Genomic DNA, 15,453 nt, shown 5'->3' with positions numbered 1-15,453 from the left:
GGTAGTTAGTTCTCAGGCTATGACGAGGTGCCTAGGGAGTGTTAGGAGCATCCCATGGCTACTTCTAGTGTTGTGTTGAGCTTAGGGACTGCGGTCAGTACAGATACCACTTCCTTCAGAGCTCGTTCTAAGTTGCTCCTAAACCACTAGATCATAACAGTACAAGTGGCCAAAAATGAATTAAATGCATCTCAAAAGAAGGAAAAAATTCTGAGCCATTTTTTTTTCTGTGCTCTCTTTTGTCTTTTTTTCCTCTTGATTTCTGGGTGGTTCAGGATTTATGCTCTGGCATGGATGTTCAGGGTTTGTTTTCTCGTGTGGATCAACTTGCTGCAAGAGTACAGAGTATCCAAGATTATGTTGTCCAGACTCCGGCTTTGGAGCCTAGAATTCCTACTCCTGATTTGTTTTTTGGAGACAGATCCAAGTTTTTGAACTTTAAAAATAACTGCAAATTGTTTTTTGCTTTGAAACCCCATTCTTCTGGTGATCCCATTCAGCAAGTTAAAATCATCATATCCTTGCTGCGTGGTGACCCTCAGGACTGGGCATTCTCCCTTGAATCAGGGGATCCGGCATTGCTGAATGTAGACGCATTTTTTCAAGTGCTCGGATTATTGTATGACGAACCTAATTCTGTGGATCATGCTGAAAAAACCCTGTTGGCCTTATGTCAAGGTCAGGAAGCGGCAGAATTATACTGCCAGAAATTTAGGAAATGGTCTGTGCTCACTAAATGGAATGAGGATGCTCTGGCTGCTATTTTCAGAAAAGGTCTTTCTGAAGCCCTTAAGGATGTTATGGTGGGCTTCCCTACGCCTACTGGTTTGAGCGAATCTATGTCTCTGGCCATTCAGATTGATTGGCGTTTGCGCGAGCGCAAAGCTATGCACCATATGGCAGTGTCCTCTGGGCAGAGTCCTGAACCTATGAAATGTGATAGGATTTTGACTACAACAGAACGGCAGGAATTCAGACGTCAGAATAGGCTGTGTTTTTACTGTGGTGATTCTGCTCATGTTATTTCTGATTTCCCTAAACGTACTAGGAGGGTCGCTAGGTCTGTTGCCATTAGTACTGTACAGCCTAAATTTCTTTTATCTGTGACCCTGATTTGCTCATTGTCGTCCTTTTCTGTCATGGCATTTGTGGATTCAGGCGCTGCCCTGAACTTAATGGACTTAGAATTCGCCAGGCGCTGTGGCTTTTCCTTGCAGCCTTTGCAGAGCCCTATTCCTTTGAGGGGCATTGATGCTACTCCATTGGCCAAGGATAAACCTCAGTACTGGACGCAGATGACCATGTACATGGCTCCTGCACATCAGGAAAATTGCCGTTTTCTGGTGTTGCATAACCTGCATGATGTTGTTGTACTGGGTTTTCCATGGTTACAGGAACATAATCCGGTGCTGGATTGGAAAACTATGTCTGTGACTAGTTGGGGTTGTCGTGGGGTACATAGTGACGTTCCTTTAATGTCAATTTCCTTTTCCCCCTCTTCTGAGGTCCCTGAGTTTTTGTCGGATTTCCAGGATGTATTTGATGAGCCCAAGTCCAGTTCCCTTCCTCCACATAGGGACTGTGATTGTGCTATTAAATTGATTCCTGGTTGTAAGTTCCCTAAGGGCCGACTTTTCAATCTGTCTGTGCCAGAGCATGCCACCATGCGGAGCTATGTTAAGGAATCTTTGGAGAAAGGGCATATTCGGCCGTCTTCGTCACCATTGGGAGCGGGTTTCTTTTTTGTTGCTAAGAAGGATGGCTCCTTGAGACCCTGTATAGATTATCGTCTTCTTAATAAGATCACGGTCAAATTCCAATACCCCTTGCCTTTGCTTTCTGATTTGTTTGCTCAGATTAAGGGGGCTAGTTGGTTTACTAAGATTGACCTCCGAGGGGCATATAATCTTGTTCGTATTAAACAGGGTGACGAATGGAAAACTGCATTTAATACGCCCGAAGGCCATTTTGAATACCTTGTGATGCCATTCGGGCTCTCTAATGCTCCATCTGTGTTCCAATCCTTCATGCATGATATTTTCCGCAATTATCTTGATAAATTCATGGTTGTATATTTGGATGATATTTTGATTTTTTCCGATGATTGGGAGTCTCATGTGAAGCAGGTCAGGATGGTGTTCCAGATCCTTCGTGATAATGCTTTATTTGTGAAGGGGTCTAAGTGCCTATTCGGAGTTCAGAAGGTCTCTTTTTTGGGTTTTATTTTTTCTCCCTCATCTATTGAAATGGATCCTGTTAAGGTCCAAGCTATTCATGACAGGATTCAACCCACATCTGTGAAAAGCCTTCAAAAATTTTTGGGCTTTGCTAATTTCTATCGCCGTTTCATTGCCAACTTTTCCAGTGTGGTTAAGCCCCTTACTGATTTGACGAAGAAAGGCACTGATGTGACGAATTGGTCCTCTGCGGCTGTTGAGGCCTTTCGGGAGCTTAAACGCTGATTTACTTCTGCCCCTGTGTTGCGTCAGCCGGATGTTTCTCTTCCTTTTCAGGTTGAGGTTGACGCTTCTGAGATTGGGGCAGGGGCCGTTTTGTCTCAGAGGGATTCTGATGGTTCTTTGATGAAACCGTGTGCTTTTTTTTCCAGAAAGTTTTCACCTGCGGAACGCAATTATGATGTCGGCAATCGGGAGTTGTTGGCTATGAAGTGGGCGTTTGAGGAGTGGCGACATTGGCTAAGCACCGCGTTGTGGTCTTGACTGATCATAAGAATCTGATTTACCTAGACAGGCTCGATGGTCCCTGTTTTTCTCCCGTTTTGATTTTGTGGTCTCGTATCTTCCGGGATCTAAGAATGTTAAGGCTGATGCCCTCTCTAGGAGTTTTTCGCCTGTTTCTCCTGGAGTCCTTGAGCCGGTTGGCATTCTTAAGGAAGGGGTGATTCTTTCTGCCATCTCCCCTGATTTGCGGCGGGTGCTTCAGGAAATTCAGGCTGATAGGCCTGACCGCTGTCCAGTGGGGAAGCTGTTTGTTCCTGATGGATGGACAAGTAAGGTGATTTCTGAGGTTCATTGTTCAGTGTTGACTGGTCATCCTGGGATTTTTGGTACCAGAGATTTGGTTGCTAGGTCCTTTTCTTGGCCTTCCTTGTTGTGCGATGTGCGTGCTTTTGTGCAGTCCTGTGGGACTTGCGCCCGAGCCAAGCCTTGCTGTTCCCGCGCTAGTGGGTTGCTTTTGCCTTTGCCGGTCCCTGAGAGGCCCTGGACGCATATTTCCATGGATTTTATTTCGGATCTTCCTGTTTCCCAGAAGATGTCTGTTATCTGGGTTGTTTGTGACCGGTTCTCTAAAATGGTCCATCTGGTACCTTTGCCTAAGTTGCCTTCCTCCTCAGATTTGGTTCCATTGTTTTTTCAGCATGTGGTTCGTTTGCATGGCATTCCGGAGAATATTGTGTCTGACAGAGGTTCTCAGTTTGTCTCTAGGTTTTGAGAATTACAGAAGGCTAGCACTCGACAGTTCTGAAGGTGACGGTGCAAATGAACGGAACCCGTGGTCCTCTCAATCATAGAACGTAAAATCACTGCACTCGTACGATGAAGAGATTCAATTCATGTGGATGCTTTTATTAAGTAAATGTTCAGGTGAGGCGATAAGTACAAAACGTTTCGGCCAGCCCGTGGCCTTGATCACTAAATCGCTGAAACAAATAGAGCGAAAAAAATACTAAATACCTATTCTCAGGACAAAGACAAGATTACATATACATATATACATATATACAGTTCAGAAAACATGCCAATGCTTGTGTTTGAGGAAATAGAAGCCATTTTAGGCTTGACCTAAACATCATTAACAAGGAACCAAAAAGCAAAGGAACAAGAGAGATACAGTACATAATTGGATATAGTAGAGACGGTATGAAAAGATGGTTCAGCGTACCCTAAGGTAGTGGATTCTTCCCTTGTAAGCGCAGATGTTGCTGCTGGGGTGTTCAGCCAAGAGGAAAAAAGGGGGTTAACAACCTGAAAAGGGTAATGGGAGAGATGAGCGAGGGTGCTTTTATGACCTCAGGTATAGTTATAGGTAGGTATAGTGTGGCCACCATAGGGTGTATGTACTTCACCTTAGTATTAATAATGTTGTGGTTGCCGTGATGAAGGGCAGACTGGTAAATTTCAACGGCTGTATGGGTAGACATGGGTAGATATAGATATATTAGATATTCTGGTGTGTAAAATGAATCAATAAATGATAGAAGGTTACAAGTACATAACTACCTCTGTGCTTTAAGGGACCAGCCTGAGTACAAGTAGGATACCTTGGGAAAGTACAACCAATGATGTAAGGAAATTCGTATGGCTTAGAGGTACAGGTGCTGTAGTTGCCGTGGTATAGGGCAGACAAGTCTACGTACCATATGCTGTATTGACAGATAAAATAACATAAAGCTCTCTGCGTGTAGGTAGAAAAAAGGTTATTTGGGGTATGTTTTACAAATCTATATATACATACATATATGTATAGCTACCTGTGCGCTATAGGAGACCAACCAGAGCAACGCTCGAATATCTTAAAGGAGTACACCCAGTATTGTGGGAAGATTTGTGTATCTGTGAAGAAGGGCAGTAGGGAGTACGTAAGTCTCTAAGATGCTATTATTAACATGTATGCAGCAGAGAGAAGGAAGAAAAAACTACCTGCTGGGTTGTGGAGCCAGTCAAAGCCAGTGTATAATGTACTAAGCCACCGGAGTAGGGGACCCAATGTCACTAGAAAGAGGAAGGAGTCATGAATATGGCGCTTGGCTAGTGTTTATATAGCATAGGAAACTTATCTGTAAATGGTTGCTCACATCCGTCCTCGGGAGTCCGTGGAGACAGGTAGCCAGGACCAGCGTTGGTGGTCAAGTGAGAAGAGCAGACACTAACCGTGTCACTGCATGGGGTAGCGCTTGTCTAAAGGAGCCCAAAAGGCTCCTATTTATGGTCCCGGGTGAAGATGCGTCCGGGACCAGTGTAGGGACGCCGGCGCATGCGCAATGGTGATTCTGGCCGCTCGCGCGTGCGCAGTGGAAGCGGAACGCATCAGTCTGCCACAGAATGGCTGGGCCTGCGCAGTATATGCAAGCCCAGGCCAGTCGATGACCGAATGGAAGGAGCGCTTGTCCTGTAAGGACAGAAGAGAAAGGGGCAGCGCCGTAGGCGCTGTAGATAGAACGCTATTGTGAGAGGACATAGGTGCTAGTGCGGTGCCTTGTATGTGGACACTTATTAGAAAATGCTGTAGAGATGTGGGGGAGCGCTATGATGAGATAGATTAAGCGCTGTGTATTGAAGCATATTTCATGAGGATACATAATGGGCAGTATAACACGGTCACATAATTAAACATACAAATGCATGGTAGGAGTCCAAACTTAAATGAAATAAATGAAATAAAAGAAATGAACCCATGAAAGAAAAAGGAAAAGAATGAAAAGAATGAAATGAATGAAATAAATAAGAATGGATGAACTAAATGGAAATAAATAAAACTAATGGATACTTCAATGAATGAAGTAATGAAAAAATGAAAAAATAATGATGAAAATGAAATGAAAAATAAACTAAAAAATAAAAAATAAAAATTGATAAAAAGAATTGAAAAAATAATAGAAAAAATAAAAATAAAGCTGGGTATTAATAAACTGGCTATGGAGGAACACAATCTTACCGTCTCTATTGTGCCGAAAGGTGAGGCTACTAGTGCAGATGATTAAGTCTAGAGAAAATAAATGAATATATTAAGTCATATTAACCAGTCTATCTCTCGGTTCAATCCCCTAGGGTGAAGGCTATCAAGGGTATAGATCCAGAACGTTTCTCGCTGTTTTAGTAATCGAACATGGTTTCCTCCCCTTCTTGGGCGAGGTACTCTTTCTATAATCTGAAACCTAAGTTGTGACACATTGTGTCTTGCCTCCTTGAAATGCAGTGGTAATGGTAACCAGGTTTTTTCGCATCTAATGGTGGATTTGTGGCTAGATATTCTATCTTTAATGGCCTGAGTCGTTTCTCCCACATATAGTAATCCGCATGGGCACTTGATGATGTAGACCACATAGTTTGTGTCACAAGTGTAGTGTTCCTTAATGGGATATGACTTCCCGGTCCGTGGGTGGACCACCTCATTGCCTTTAATAACGTTGGAACAGCAGCGACAGCTCAAACAGGGGAAAGTACCTGTTCTGCTGTGGCCCGTCAGAGTTCTGTTTTGAGCCGTTTTTTGTGACCCTAAATCTGCTCTTACTACTTTGTCCCTTATATTCTTGGGTCGTCTAGTGCACATCAACGGTGGATCTTTGAAAATGGGGATGTTGGGATAGGCCTTGTTGAGAAGAGGCCAGTGTCCTCGAATCAAGTTATGTATTTTGTTTATTGTGGGGTGATAATTATGTACAAAGGGTAGACGAGGATTTTTTTGTTTCTGTGTCCCTGAGTTTAGGTTGTCAGAGTCATGGAGTGCTCTAGAGGATTCCGTGTTCAGGAGATCCAATGGGTACTGGCGGGCTTTGAACTTGTCAGACATTTCATGTAGCCTCGATTCTAAGGTGGAAGGATTAGACACAATTCTGGTTACCCTTTTAAACTGTGATCTGGGGAGACTGTTTTTGGTAGATCTGGGATGACAGCTATTATATAACAAAAGGCTGTTGCAATCAGTCGGTTTAGTAAAGATATCAGTGCTTAAATTACCGATAGAGTCTTTGATAATCTTAGTGTCTAGGAAGGTCACTTCGTTACTGTGGTGAACTAGTGTAAAGGACAGTTCCGGTCTGACAGTGTTAATAGTGTCATAAAATTCTAGGAGGCTCGTCAGGTTGCCCCGCCATACGCAAAAGACATCGTCTATGTACCTATACCAGGCGAGAGCGTGTTGTTGAAAGCCAGGGTTAGTGTACACGAAGTCACGTTCAAAACGATCCATATACAGGTTCGCGTAGGCAGGGGACACGTTGGACCCCATTGCCGTACCGCATGTCTGTAGGAAAAAATCATCCTCAAATATAAAAAAGTTCTCCCTGAGCACTAAACTAAGGAGATCAATACAAAGATCTTGAGTTCCCTTGTCAAGTCTGGCCTCACTGAGGGTTTGAGATACTGCTTCAATGCCCATATCGTGAGTAATGGATGTATATAGGCTATTCACATCTAGTGTACATAGGATGCTGTCACTGGGTATTCTCTTCATGTTACGGATTTTACCTAGGAAATCTCCAGTGTCCAGTATAAAGGATTTTGTAACCTTGGTATAGGGTGTGAGGAGCTTTTCAAGGAACATGGATAATGGATTAAGGATGGAATCGGTCGATGCTACAATGGGGCGACCGGGGGGATTACGGAGATTTTTGTGGATTTTGGGTAAGATGTATAGGACAGGGGTCACAGGGTGAAGGTTAATGAGGTATGTCTTTGTTTTGTTGTCAATAGTCTTGAGTTGTAGGTGTTTGTCAACTATCCTAGCGATTTTTTGGCGTATGGTATGGGTAGGATCATTCTGGATCTTTTTATATGTTGTTGTGTCAGCGAGCTGTCTCCTTACTTCAGAAACATAGAAGCTTCTATCCATAACCACGATGGCTCCCCCCTTGTCCGCCGGTTTAATAATGATATTTTTATTCTCACATAGTGAGTTTAAGGCTTGTTTTTCTAGCGGATCCAGATTGTGGCGGACCGGGAGGAAGCCTAATCGTTGGTCATGCAGAGTTTTCTTGATGTCCCTGTCCAAGAGATTGACAAAAGTCTCTACAGCGAGGTTCGATTTAGATGGAACAAAAGTACTGGGATTTCTAAGACCAAGTTGGTCAATTGTAATACTGGGTCCCCCGGTGTGTGATGATGCAGAGATAGGTCTGATAGAATTGTTAGAGCCTTCAAAGTGCACCTTCAGTCTGATATTTCTATAGAACTGCTGAAGATCCCTTTCAAGTTGAAAGGAATCCCACCTAGGAGTCGGGCAGAAGGATAGACCCATGTTGAGCACTTTGAGTTCTAAGGGAGAAAGAGTATAGTTAGAAATGTTTACTACCGAGTTTGGACTCCTACCTGTGATCTGAGAGTCATGTGGCGATCCCCGTCCCTTCTTCCTTGACCTCCGGGTTGGCGTGCGTTTTGTCCTAAAAAACGGGGACCGGATGTCTGTGCCCCGCCAGTTTCGCTGCCGGATCCTGCAGAGGAACCCCCTGCAGGTGAGGAGCCCCCGGAGTGGTAGTTCCCTCCCGGTGTTCGGCGGTATCTTTGCCGCTGGCGCCTGGGAAACGGGTCCTCCCATTTGTAGACGTTGTTCGTGAGGTAGTCCTCCGTGTCTCTCTGGAACTTGGTTCGTTTTCTTTCTTCCAGGGTTTTCTGATGTGTTATAAGTATGGAGTCCACCTTATTTTTTAGTGTGGTGAATTCAGTAGTACTCAAGGTAGTGGTTAGTTGGGTCTCAATGCTCTCAATTTTCTCCTCTGTGCTTTTAATCGCTTCCTGGAGGTACTCAATTGTCAATAGTATAATATCAAAGGAACACTTATTCAAAATCTTCTGGAATGTCGTACAGTACTTTTCGTTGTCCGAAAACAGTGTTGGACGAAGATTGCAACGTAGACCTCTGGGTATTTTCCCTTGACGGTGGTATTCACCTAAAGTTGCACAGTGTAAATCGTAGCCAATGAGTTTTTTCTTTTCTTTCTCCCAGTCCCTTGATTTGACGTCCTTGCTGGGTAGGTGGAGAAAGTCCGTTTTGGTCTTTATCCTAGATAAGATGGTGGTGCCTGTGGCCTCGTCGTAAACATAGGTATCTGTTGACATGGATTCGGTCGGTGCTGAAAGCCCAGAGCCAATGGTATAGAGAATTACAGAAGGCTAGCACTCGACAGTTCTGAAGGTGACGGTGCAAATGAACGGAACCCGTGGTCCTCTCAATCATCGTACGAGTGCAGTGATTTTACGTTCTATGTCTCTAGGTTTTGGCGGGCCTTTTGTGCTAGGATGGGCATTGATTTGTCTTTTTCTTCAGCGTTTCATCCTCAGACTAATGGCCAAACTGAGCGAATTAATCAGACCTTGGAGACCTATTTGAGATGCTTTGTGTCTGCTGATCAGGATGATTGGGTGGCTTTCTTGCCGTTGGCCGAGTTTGCCCTTAATAATCGGGCTAGTTCGGCTCATTTGGTTTCACCTTGCTTTTGTAATTTTGGTTTTCATCCTCGTTTTTCTTCTGGGCAGGTTGAGCCTTCTGATTGTCCTGGTGTGGATTCTGTGGTGGACAGGCTGCAGCAGATTTGGACTCATGTGGTGGACAATTTGACGTTGTCTCAGAAAAGGACTCAGCGTTTTGATAACCGCCGTCGGTGTGTTGGTCCCCGGCTTCGTGTGGGGGATTTGGTTTGGTTGTCTTCTCGTCATGTTCCTATGAAGGTTTCTTTCCCTAAGTTTAAGCCTCAGTTTATTGGTCCTTATAAAATTTCTGAAATTATTCATCCGGTGTCTTTTCGTTTGGCTCTTCCAGCCTCTTTTGCCATTCATAATGTTTTCCATAGATCTTTGTTACGGAGATATGTGGTGCCCATTGTTCCCTCAGTTGATCCTCCTGCCCCGGTGTTGGTTGAGGGAGAGTTGGAATATGAGGTTGAGAAAATTTTGGATTCTTGTTTTTCGAGGCGGAGGCTTCAGTATCTTGTCAAGTGGAAGGGTTATGGCCAGGAGGATAATTCTTGGGTTGCTGCCTCCGATGTCCATGCCACCGATTTGGTTCGTGCTTTTCACTTGGCTCGTCCTGATCGGCCTGGGGGCTCTGGTGAGGGTTCGGTGACCCCTCCTCAAGGGGGGGGTACTGTTGTGAATTCCGCTCTTGGGCTCCCTCCGGTGGTTGTAAGTGGCAATTTTGTGAGTTCTGCTCTTGGGCTCCCTCCGGTGGTTTTAAGTGGAATGGCTGCTACTTGGATTTAGCTGTCAGCAGCTGCTTCCACTGATTGTCTTTTCTGCTCGGCTATTTAGCCTGGCTCTTTCCTTCAGCTTGTGCCACTTGTCAATGGTTCCTGGTTGGATTCACATCTCTTTGGATTTCCCTGTTATCCTGACCAGTTCAGCAAAGCTAAGTCCTTGCTTGCTCTTTTCTGTCCACAGGTGTGGACTTATCTGTTCTGTGCTTTCTATGTTTGTCCAGCTTGTCAGTATGAATTAAATCTGTGTTGCTGGAAGCTCTGGGAAGCAGATTTACCCTCCACACCTTTAGTCAGGTGTGGAGATTTTTGTAAACTCTGTGTGGATTTTTTGTAGTCTTTTATACTGACCGCACAGTATTCCATCCTGTCCTATCTATCTAGCTAGACTGGCCTCCTATGCTCATCCTAGTTTCATTCTGTGTATGTCTTTTCCCTCTCCACTCACAGTCATTACTTGTGGGGGGCTTTCTATCCTTTGGGGATTTTCTCTGAGGCAAGATAGTTTTCCTGTTTCTATCTTTAGGGGTAGTTAGTTCTCAGGCTGTGATGAGGTGCCTAGGGAGTGTTAGAAGCATCCCAGGGCTACTTCTAGTGTTGTGTTGAGCTTAGGGACTGCGGTCAGTACAGATACCACTTCCTTCAGAGCTCATTCTATGTTGCTCCTAAACCACCAGATCATAGCAATTACCTCAAACGATTTTGATTAGCAAATGGGGCCTGTACCTGTAACCCGATATCAGCCTCAACCATTTTGAGTGGACTCCTGCCTGCACCCAAACATTAGCCCAATTTTGATTAATAAATTGGACCTTGTTCCTGCACAACAATATTAAACCAAATGATTTTGATTAGTGAGTATGACCTCCTGACTGCAAGACAGTATTAGCCAAAATTATTTTGATTAGGAAACAGGGCCTGGTATCTGCACCCCAATGTTAGCCCAAACAATTTTGATTAGAAAATATGACCTCCTGACTGCAGCACAGTATTAGCTCAAGCGATTTTGATTAGGAAATGGGGCCTGAGGCCTGCATCACAATATCAGTCCAAACCATTTTGATTAGGAAATATGGACTCCTGCCTGCACCCCATTAATATCCCAAATGATTTTGATTAGGAAGTTGGACCTGGTGCCTGCACAGCAATATTAGCCTAAACTATATTGATTAGGAAATGTGACCTCCTGACTGCAAGACAGTATTAGCCGAAATGATTTTGATAAGGAAATGTGACCTGACTGTTAGGGTTGGCGGAACGCACGAATATATTTATTAGATGGGATTGGTGCGTTCGCAACCCGGGATCCACCGTGCAGGAAAGACCCTGCTGCTAAGTAAATGGCGGCACTATATGGCGGTATCAACCAACTTTTAGCTTCACAGAGCAGCTGAGAAAGCAAGTCTCTGTGCCCTGTTATACTTTCACAGAGGCATAGGCTAACTACCCAAGTGAGAGCAGTCAGTGGTCATGCATGAACACAAAACTCCTCGCCGGAGGTGCCAGCATTCTAGGAGCTTATTTCAGCCAGGTCCCTGAATACACATAAACACAATCTCCTCGCCGGAGGTGCCAGCATTCTAGGGGCTTATTTCAGCCGGGTCCCTGAACACATGAAAACACATGACCACACTGGCGCAAAGCACATAACTTAAGAAGATACTAGCGCATGGCCGTGCGGCCATGTGAGCCTTAAATAGTTGCAGCACGTAAAGGACCTTCAAAGAAGGACCAATGGAGTTGCTGCAGTTCCTGAGCATGTGACCCTAGATATCCACTGAGAGATCTTGCCCTGGGCATGCTCAGTGTGTGCAAAGCAGGACTTAGTCCTAGCACCTACAGGACCTTCCAAGAAGGACCAATGGAAGTTGCTGCAGTACCTGAGCATGTGACCCTAGATCTCCACTGAGAGATCTTGCCCTGGGCATGCTCAGTGTGTGCAAAGCAGGACTTAGTCCCAGAAAAGCCTGCTCACCGCAGATCAGTACAGGGTACAATAGCAGAGCCTGGAGAGGCAGCAGTAACCCTTTGCACAGTATCAGTCTCAGTGAGACGCTGGGACCGACGGCTCCGCTGAGCAGGCTCCACTGCGGCTGATGCAGAATGGGAGACCGCAGCAGACACGGATCGAGATTCCCCTTGTGCAGCAGAGGAAACTCGACTCCTAACACTGACTGCACCCCAAAATTAGCCCAAACAATTTTGATTAGGAAATGGGTACTGGTGCTTACACCCCAATATTATCCATAACCATTTTGATTAGGAAATGTGATCTTCTGACTGCAAGAGCGTATTAGCCCAAATGATTTTGATTAGGAAACTGGGAATTCTGCATGCACTCCAATATTATTCGAAATGATTTTGATTGGGAAATGCGGCCTGGTGCCTGCACCCAAATATTAGCCCAAATGATTTTGATCAGGAAATGGGCCTAGTGCCTGTTCCCCAATATTCACCCAAACCACTTTTATTAGGAAATGTGACCTCCTGACTGCAAGACAATATTAATCCATATGATTTTGATTAGGAAATATGGTTTCCTGCCTGCACACCGATATTTTGTAAAAAAAATTATGATAAGGAAATGGGGCTTGGTGCCTACACCCTAATATTAGCCCAAACAATTTTGATTAGGAAATGGGGCCTGGTACCTGCACCCCATATTAGCTCAAACAATTTTCATTAGAAAATAGAAAATGTGACCTCCTGACTGCAACACAGTATTAACTCACATGATTTTGATTAGGAAATGGGGCCTGGTACCTGCACCCCATTAGTAACCCAAATGATTTTGATTAGGAAATGTGACCTCCTGACTGCAAGACAGTATTAGTCAAAACTATTTTGATTAGAAAATGTGGACTCCTGCCTGTACCTCAATATTAGCCCAAACGATTTTGATTAGGAAATGTAACCTCCTAGCCAAAGTCCTAACAAAAGCATTAGTGCAAACGCAATCATTTACCAAACTGCACCTGAATTTAGTCGAATTTGCAGAAAAATGCCCGGGAATCCAAACATGAATTCAAATGAGCTAGGTTTGTGCCGAATTTGAGATTGGCGAACATTTTCCTAACAATTTTGTTCATCTTTAGTGCTGAGTCCCACCACTAGATCCTCCTCATCACCCCAATAAAATCTGGCCAGGAACAATCATAAATAAAATGGCTCATCGCCTAAGCTCCGGCACTTACCAGTACTACCTAGCTTTTAATATCTCGCTCAGCTTAACTTTCTTAACATATATGTATGTTTACACACAAAAATGTACACATAAATTAAGTAAAGGAATGATAATTTCTCAAAAAAAATCTAAGTGGAAATGAAATAAGAAAAACCTACACATATTGAATCCATTCAGCAAGATATCTGGTGTGAACCATGAACAATAAAAATATTTCAAGAAAAACACAGAGCACTGCCAGTGGAAGACTTACAGCACTTAAAATGGCTTCCACGCATAGGCTTAGGTCCCCTTCACATGTCCTGATATTAATGTAACTGGAATAACCAGTGTGGCATCCATGTGCAGTCCATGTGCCACATCAGTAATGATACATACCGGTGCCAGGGAAAAGCCATACAGTTAGCACTTTTCCCAGGCACAACGTGCTGAATGTAGCTCTCATTATTGTCACCTGATCTCCCTGCAATCTGCAAGACCAGACAACACTGATGGAAGTTTGAGTCCACACCCATTGTCTGTGTATAGTGTGTATTAAATAAATAATTACATAGTTAATGTCACGGTGTTACCACGACAGTGTGGAGCCAGAAGACTGCACCTCTCCTTCATTTTAAATGTGTTTATTCCTTCTGGCAGAACATGGGTTAATCGGCCATGTTGGAAATCCCTGTGCTCACAGCTGAGCTCGGCTTTATAAATGACATCTTTAGTTAGGCAAATTTATGGTTATCTATCTGGATTACATATTAGTTTATTCACCTGACCTCAAGTCACACCAGGTACGTCAGGCAGATTTGACATATACTCCGAGACAATAAATTATATGTCAAACCTGAGAAGTGTATGTTCTCAGTTGAGTTGATCCCTTTACTAGGACATATGCTGTTTTCCACCGGTTTTCGCATGGATCCGGCAAAAGTCCGCGAGTATTGGATTGGGATCGTCCTGAGGATTTTAAGGCATTACAAAGGTTTTGGGTTTTGCCAACTACTACCATAAATTTATAAAGAACTTTTTGGTAGTAGCCAAATCTCTTATGGATATGACCAGAAAGGGGACGGACTTTTCCAAGTGGTCCAGTCCTGCCAGGGAGGCATTTGATATGTTCAAGAGGTGGTTTTCTTCTGCGCCAATTCTTATACAGCCTTACATCTCTCAGCCTTTTATCGTTGAGGTCAATGTGTCTGAGGTGGGAGTGGGGTTTGTATTGTCTCAGGGTGTGTCTCCTGGTAAATCGCAACCATGTGCTTATTTTTCTAAAAAAAAAGTCACCTGCTGAGAAAAATTATGGCATTGGAAACAGGGAACTCTTAGCAATCAAATGTGCTTTAGAAGAGTGGCGTCATTTTTTGGAGAGCGCGGTTCACCCTGTTATGGTGATAACGAATCATAAGAATCTGGTATATTTGGAATCGGGGAAATTTCTAACACCTTGACAGGCAAGATGGGCATTGTTCTTTACCAAGTTTAACTTTTTTGTTACAAATAGACCAGGGAACAAAAACATTAAGGCAGATGGCTTATCCCGTTGCTTTCCTGTGAGAGGAGATAAGTGTGAATCAGTACCTACTCTTCAAAAAGGGGTGGTTATGGCATATGGGGGACTCACCTACTACCTGTTCACTTCGTAAACTATCTGTTCCTGTTAATCTCCATCTTAGAGTCCTTAGTGAACATCACAATTCAGTGTTGGCTGGACACCCTGGTAATAAAGCCACTGCTGATCTGCTTACTCTGCTTACTATGTTTTTGGTGGCCATGTGCTCATCAGGATGTCTGGGAGTATGTAGCCATCTGCAGTGTCTGTGCACATTCTACAAACTCTCAAATTCGCTTGTCGGGGGTTCTCCAACTATTGGAGATTCCTAGTAGACCTTGGACTCACTTGGTTGATTTTATCATGGATCTTCCCGTGTCGGAAGGGAATACTGTAATACTGGTGGTGGTAGATAGATTCAGTAAAATGTCTCATTTTATATCTTTACCAACTTTTCCGAATGCCAAATCCTTGGCACAAATTTTCATCAGAGAAATAATTAGATTGCATGGGATCCCGACCGATATTGTTTCTGATTGGGGGTGCAGTTTGTCTCCAAGTTTTGGAGGGCATTTTGCATTTGTCTTGGGATCAATTTGTCATTTTCTTCTGTTTTTCACCCACAGTCTAATCGGCAGACTGAAAGAATTAACCTGAATCTAGACACTAACCTCAGGTGTTTTGTATCTGAGAATCAGGAGGACTGGGTTACCTATTTACCATTAGCCGAATTCACTGCAAATAATCATTGTCAGGAATCGACCAATAAATCCCCGTTTTTCGGGCCATATGGGTTCCATC

The 15,453-nt window shown here is 43.9% G+C and overlaps 1 long non-coding RNA gene across 2 annotated transcripts; it reads right to left on the bottom strand.

The window, feature by feature from the left end:
- Positions 1-4,034: 4,034 nt before the first annotated feature.
- LOC138641491 (uncharacterized) lies at positions 4,035-6,249 on the bottom strand. Of its 2 annotated transcripts, none has more exons than XR_011313875.1 (3): positions 5,677-6,249; positions 4,662-4,733; positions 4,035-4,574 (listed from the first exon to the last, which is right to left on the bottom strand). It is a non-coding gene; the product is annotated as an uncharacterized lncRNA (long non-coding RNA). The 2 variants fall into 2 exon arrangements; XR_011313874.1 differs by lacking the exon at positions 5,677-6,249 and having other exon boundaries at positions 4,035-4,384; positions 4,493-4,574; positions 4,662-4,981.
- Positions 6,250-15,453: the final 9,204 nt, after the last annotated feature.

The sequence above is a fragment of the Ranitomeya imitator genome, chromosome 6 (assembly GCF_032444005.1).
Source record: "Ranitomeya imitator isolate aRanImi1 chromosome 6, aRanImi1.pri, whole genome shotgun sequence".
Lineage (NCBI taxonomy): Eukaryota > Metazoa > Chordata > Amphibia > Anura > Dendrobatidae > Ranitomeya > Ranitomeya imitator.
The sequence above is the reverse complement of the archived record's forward strand: the minus strand, read 5'-3'. Positions and strand labels throughout refer to the sequence as shown.